Source organism: Sinocyclocheilus anshuiensis, unplaced genomic scaffold (assembly GCF_001515605.1).
Source record: "Sinocyclocheilus anshuiensis isolate Anshui unplaced genomic scaffold, SAMN03320099.WGS_v1.1 scaffold1162, whole genome shotgun sequence".
NCBI classification, from domain to species: Eukaryota; Metazoa; Chordata; class Actinopteri; order Cypriniformes; family Cyprinidae; genus Sinocyclocheilus; species Sinocyclocheilus anshuiensis.
Window position 1 is genome coordinate 2,629,042 of NW_015540875.1, and position 6,284 is coordinate 2,635,325.

Sequence of the window (6,284 nt, forward strand, 5' to 3'; positions counted from 1 at the left end):
TATGCACCAAGAGCTTGTAACACTCCAAAGAGAAAGGAAAAATTGAAATCGCATCATATGACCCCTTTAATAAATGAATGAATGAATCAATCAATGACTTTTGTTTACCTTACTCCAAAGAGCATCTTTAACTTCAGTGAAAGCAAGAAAATCTGAACTTTTGCATTTTGCATTTTGCCCATTTGTCTCTAATTAACTCATTAGTTCCATACCATAGGCCTACATACAGGGCGAATTCAATGACATTCATTTTGACAGAAATTTGCCCAATTTACTTCACAGTGGTTTCTTAGTCTTGTGTTATAGGCAGTGTTGGGGAGTAACTAGTTACATGTAACGGAATTACGTAATTTAATTACAAAATAAAAGTAATACTTTAATAAAGTAATTGAAAAGTTACACTACTTATTACATTTTAAGTAGGGTAACTTGTAATCTGTAACCTATTACATTTCCAAAGTAACCTTCCCAACACTGGTTATAGGCCTATGTAAAATCGTGTTTAATGAGTTTATTAGTAGTGTGATGGTTTATTGAATTCACAGTTTTATATAAGCACACGACAAGCGTAAATAATGTACAATATGATTATATATAGCTTAAATGTAACAATAAATTAGAACAGCACTAACCATTGTTGCCGTAAATTCCATTCTGTACTTTTCCATTTGATTATTTGCAGTTCGTTTTCCCAACCAGCAGAGGGTGTGGGCGAACGCTTTGTAAAAATCAGCTAAATTAGTACTTTCAGTTTAAAGTGCACTCCTGTGAAAGAAGATGTGCTTATTATCATTGTATTTTTGTGCGAACAGTAGATGATAATTTCACCTAGGCCCACATAAAAAAAGATAAAGGTGATCACATTTAACAAAAGAAACGCAAATGTCTGCTATTGAAAAAAATAAATGCAACCTCTAACCTCAATAGCACGGGTTGCACCTGTGTGACACAAATCACTTCTTTGAACGCTACAAGTCAAATATTTGGACACACTTGAATCTTAAAAACATTTGATTTGAAGCCTTGTGCTTAAATGCATGAAACCGAAACAGCCAAATATAGGCCCCTAAACTGAAACTTCTAATCATATAATAAACAAATAATTCTGCATAACATCTAGATGGTAGCCTATATATACACATTTTATATACATAAATGTAGTCTAAACTGATATTGTGTATGTCATTTCAACTGATGTGAGTTTTTCTAGAAAGTTGAATTGAAAATGTAATTATTTAATTGATTGATTCATTCATTCATTCCAAAAAGAAAACTAATACATCTAAGTCAAACCTTAACTGATTTTTTTTTTTATCATTATTATTAAGAAAGACCATCAACATTTAGGTGCAGTAGTTTTGTTGGCAATGACCCATCTGTACAGTGAGATCACCTGAGGGTGTGAGGGTCATGTGACAGTGAGAATCTGAATCATCAGTGGAGTGTCATCGGTGAAGCACCTCTAATGATTGGCTCACAGAGGAGAAAGAGAGCCAGAGAGATACATTACCTCATAGCACAGGAAAAAGAGATGAGGTCATACTCACCTGACTCATATTCCCAGCTCAGAGAAGCATTTACACTCAATGTAAACCCCAAGTGTTTATGTGAGAGAGAGAGAGGAGGGGGAAGGGTCAGCACAGTCATAGAGCTCAATGCAGCAAGACCCGAGTGATGGCCATTGATAATAATATCTCTTCAAACATAAATGATAAAGCAAGAGAATATAAGCACTTATTATAGAGATAATATTATATTATTATTAATGTTGTTGTTGTTTACAAATAAATAAATACCAATCATGTAGTCCATATTAAGTGTGATTAATTCATATTGAATTTCTATATTATATAGTATTATGTATGTTTTATAATTAATATATATTGTATTATATTATGCAGCAATCAACTATTAATTAAACACACTTAATATGGATTTAGTAATTGTCACAAGCCATATTAAGTCCATAATTATTTGTGCTTAAAATCCAGAAGGGGCTTTAGAAAAACATAGCAAGGCATTGACAAATATTAGATAAAAATAGGAAAGTGGGTCTTTTTTATTATTATTTATTTGTTTTTGCCATGCTATTATTATTATTAATAATAGTATTATTATTGTTGTTGCTATCACTGTTATTTACAAATTTTACAAATCATGTAATCCATATATTATTATATTATATATGTGACTTATATTATAATTCTGTATTAATTAAGTCTTAATCACACTTAATATGGATTCTGACAATCAAGTAATCCATATTAAGTGTGACTAACTAATTTTTTAATGATATAAATCATAATTTGTTCACATGTGACATATTTGTGAATGAATTATGATTTATTATTTTATTGTATTATAATTCTGTCGTGTATTAATTAAGCTTAAGGTATTAATGCTGACTGATTCATGTCATTGTTATGTGACACCACATTAAGGCATGCATACTGACAAATGCTCTGCTGGATGATGTCATATTAGGTCATTATTTATAGAATGTGGGTGTAGTGAGTACAATATGAGTATATGCAAACATATCGGTCGGCTCTGCCAGGAAAGAGAATGTTCAGCACAGACTTCAAGAGACACTTCCAATGACTAGACGCAGATTCGACTGAAACAAGCAAAGTGAACGAGCGGAAAGACAAAAGGGGGACTTGATAAACAAAAGAACCAGGCCCACAGACAGACGGAGCAGGCAGGGAAACATGAGCTGTTATCCATAGTTGATATTGATTTGGGCCTTGGGCTCCCAGTGGAGACCATTAATGGAGGCAAATGACCTTTTGGACATACTGACTGTCACTAAGGTGCTGGCACTGATCCAGAATATGTGAGAAAGACCCATCATGTACATCTCATAGTGCTGCCATCTGATCGACTCACGCTGATGCAACTTTAAGTGTCCATCTATCTGACTGACCAATGAAAACACCGGAAAAACTGCAGATGCAAATGAGAAGACACTGAGTGTAAACAGTCACCTCTATATTTGCCATGAGAAGAATTTCCTAAGCATTTCCTAAGAAAGCAATTAAGTATGCTTGCCTTTGATGGTAAATAAATATGACATTCTGTATAGTCAATATGTAAATGAAACCAGTTACTACACTACACTCTCATGTCGTCACCACAACCACATTTTTTTTTCAAAGCTGATGCATTGCATGCATTTGTAAGTATATACCTGCATTTCATCCGATGGATATTATTTATAATATTTATTTCAACACACACACACACATTGTATTTTTTATTATTATTAGTGTTTAAACTGTTTTATCTAACCCTAACTAAACTATAAATAATATGTTCCATTGTGACAACTTACCCCATATAGTGTGACAACATGCACCACTGTATTATCAAATTAAATATTTTTTTTTAGATATGTACATGTATTTTTAACATTTGTATTTTATGTTCAAAAGCTTTTTAGTAGATTTTGTATAGGCTAGATATGTGTCAGTACAGAATCTGGTTTTCAAAAATAAAATATTCATTACCATTTTAGAGTACAATAAGACAATAAGAAATTAATTTGCTTATTATGAAATATATTTAAAATATCAACAGCTGGTATTGGTTACAATTCAAACTAAAATATATTTGGATAATGATGATGATGATTAAATTACCATTTTAGAGTACAATAAGACAATAAGAAATTAATTTGCTTAATATTATGAAATATATTTAAAATATCAACAGCTGGTATTGGTTACAATTCAAACTAAAATATATTTGGATAATGATGATGATGATTAATATTATGTTGTTGTTGTTGTTGTTGTATTAACTTAATAATATAATATGTTGTTTTAATTATAATATCTCTTTACCAAAACCATTGTGTGCTTTTATCAGTGTTTAAACTGTTTTAACTAACACTAGCTAGCCAATAAAATGCTATTGAACAGGTTCCATTGTGACAACTTACCCCACATAGTGTGACAACATGCCCCAATTTAAGGTCAAAATATTTTGAATTCATTCATTTTGTAATTTTTTTTAAATCAACTTTAAGTGCATGTATTTTTTTTTAATGTATTTGGTATGTTTATGTTAGTTTCAATAATAAGCCCACCTTAACAATATTAAAAATATCATATTAAAAAAATTATGTTGAAAATATTAATTGGTAAAAAGTGTAACTACTAGTGTTATCAGTTTGCTTAATATAAATAATATTTTTAAATAATATTTAATGTTTTTAATACTATTTAAAATATCAGCATCTGGTATCAGTTCTAGAATTCAAACTACAATATATCTGTATTAGTATTAGTATTAGAATTAATATTATTGCTGCTGCTGTTGTTGCTGTTCCAGATTTCATCTTTACCGCCAGGCGTGGCATCATGAGGACAGTGTCGTCTGAAGTGGAAACACGAATGCTCTTTGTTCAAGGTTTGCCTGCGATGTTGCTAGACACGTGCTCTCTCTCTCTCTCTCTCTCTCTACCATAAATGTGCAGTGCAGATCCTGCAATGTCTGTCTGATAACTCCCCGCGTCTCTTCTTCTCAGCGCCTCTCAGTGTAACAGCACTCCATGCGCAACGGTAGTCCAAACAACAACTCAGTGACCCGCTGCAACCAACGGCAAACAGGGTGGGCGGACCCCCAAATTATGTCAGTTTAACTCTTTCAGTTTGGGGAAATATTGGGGCCAGATGTTTCAGTTCCTCTGCTTGACACTCGCCGCGTATTCTCGGTCATGATATGACACTCCGCTGATCAAACATTACAACAGAAGTGCTGCTGTTGAGATGCAGAGCGGCAGCTGGATGGTGTTGTTTGCAGGCGCACATGTGTGATCATTCTGGCACGCCTCTCCTCTCCTCACAACACAACACAATGAACTATGATGTTGTAGCCTAATATTTACGACATAAAATTATGTTTTGGATTATTCATTAGAAGTGAGTTGTTGGTTGCTACAGAGGAGTCTGAAATGCAACGGGATGGATGGATGGGTGGATGGATAGATGGATGGACGGTGACTCTGTCTCAGCGAGGCAGAGCATGGCAAGCTGTTTGAACATTTATTATTTTACACTAGTAGCTTATCCATTTTAGAAATAAATAAATAGATTATCTAACAACAACAACACTAAAAATAGGGATTATTTTTAGTGTTATTATATAAGTTAGCCTATTACCAATAGAGACCAGTATATTTCTCAGGCTTAAAGGATAAAAGAATATATAAAGTAGGCTAATATAAAAATAACAAACAATTTTCTTAATACAAACGTCATCTTTTTGTGCAATGCTGCTATTATTTACTGGTGTTCATATTAATATTTTTATGAATAATGATGACACTTGCAGGTGATAATTAAATTACACCATGCAATCAATCAATCAATAAAAACAACATGTTGTTAAATGTCCCATAAATGTATTGACCCGAATATAAGACAATGTTTTTTTCTTGGAAATACATCTGAAAAAACACGGGCCAGTACGGTAACTGGATAAGTATTACTACTAATAATACATTAAAATAATAAAACAATAATACTAAAATATCAAAATATGTATAATGCATATTGCTTTTATTTTTGAAATTGAAATGTTATTTTTATTACAAGGTAGAATTAAAACAGTATTTTTGTTTATAGTTACTTTATCATTACAGTAATTTTGAACCAGTGTTACTTATATGTAATTTATATAATAAAAAAAAAAAGTATAAAATGTATTTACATTAACTGGACACATATTACTAATGATAAATTAACATAATAACATAATATTAAAATATGCTTAGTGCATATTGTTTTTTTGTTTATTAGATTTGTTGTTGAAATATTAGTAGTAATTCTATAGTAATTACATTAAAAATATTCAAAATAATAATTCTATTACAATTTTGTTTATTGTTAGTTCAAATAGAAACGAATAGGTTTCTATTTAATTTTTGTATACGAAATATGAAATATAATTTTACATATATATATATATATTCTCGATACCAGCATGGCAGCATGTAACAACGCTGAAAAAGGTATGCTGTCCTAATTTAGAGGCACTCATCATAAACTGTAAACCTTTCTACTCGCCGCGGGAGTTTTCCTCTTTCATTCTCGTGAATGTGTAGCAGTATCTTTAGTAAGAAAAACAAACAAACAAACATGCCGCTCAGTCACAGTACCAGTGACATAAAAATAGATTGATTCTGGTGAATACATGCAGCATCGGCTTGCCATAGGCGGGGACTGAGGCGAACCAGACGGGGTGGAGCATCGCTTCGCCTCGCCCCCCTCGGGGCAGAC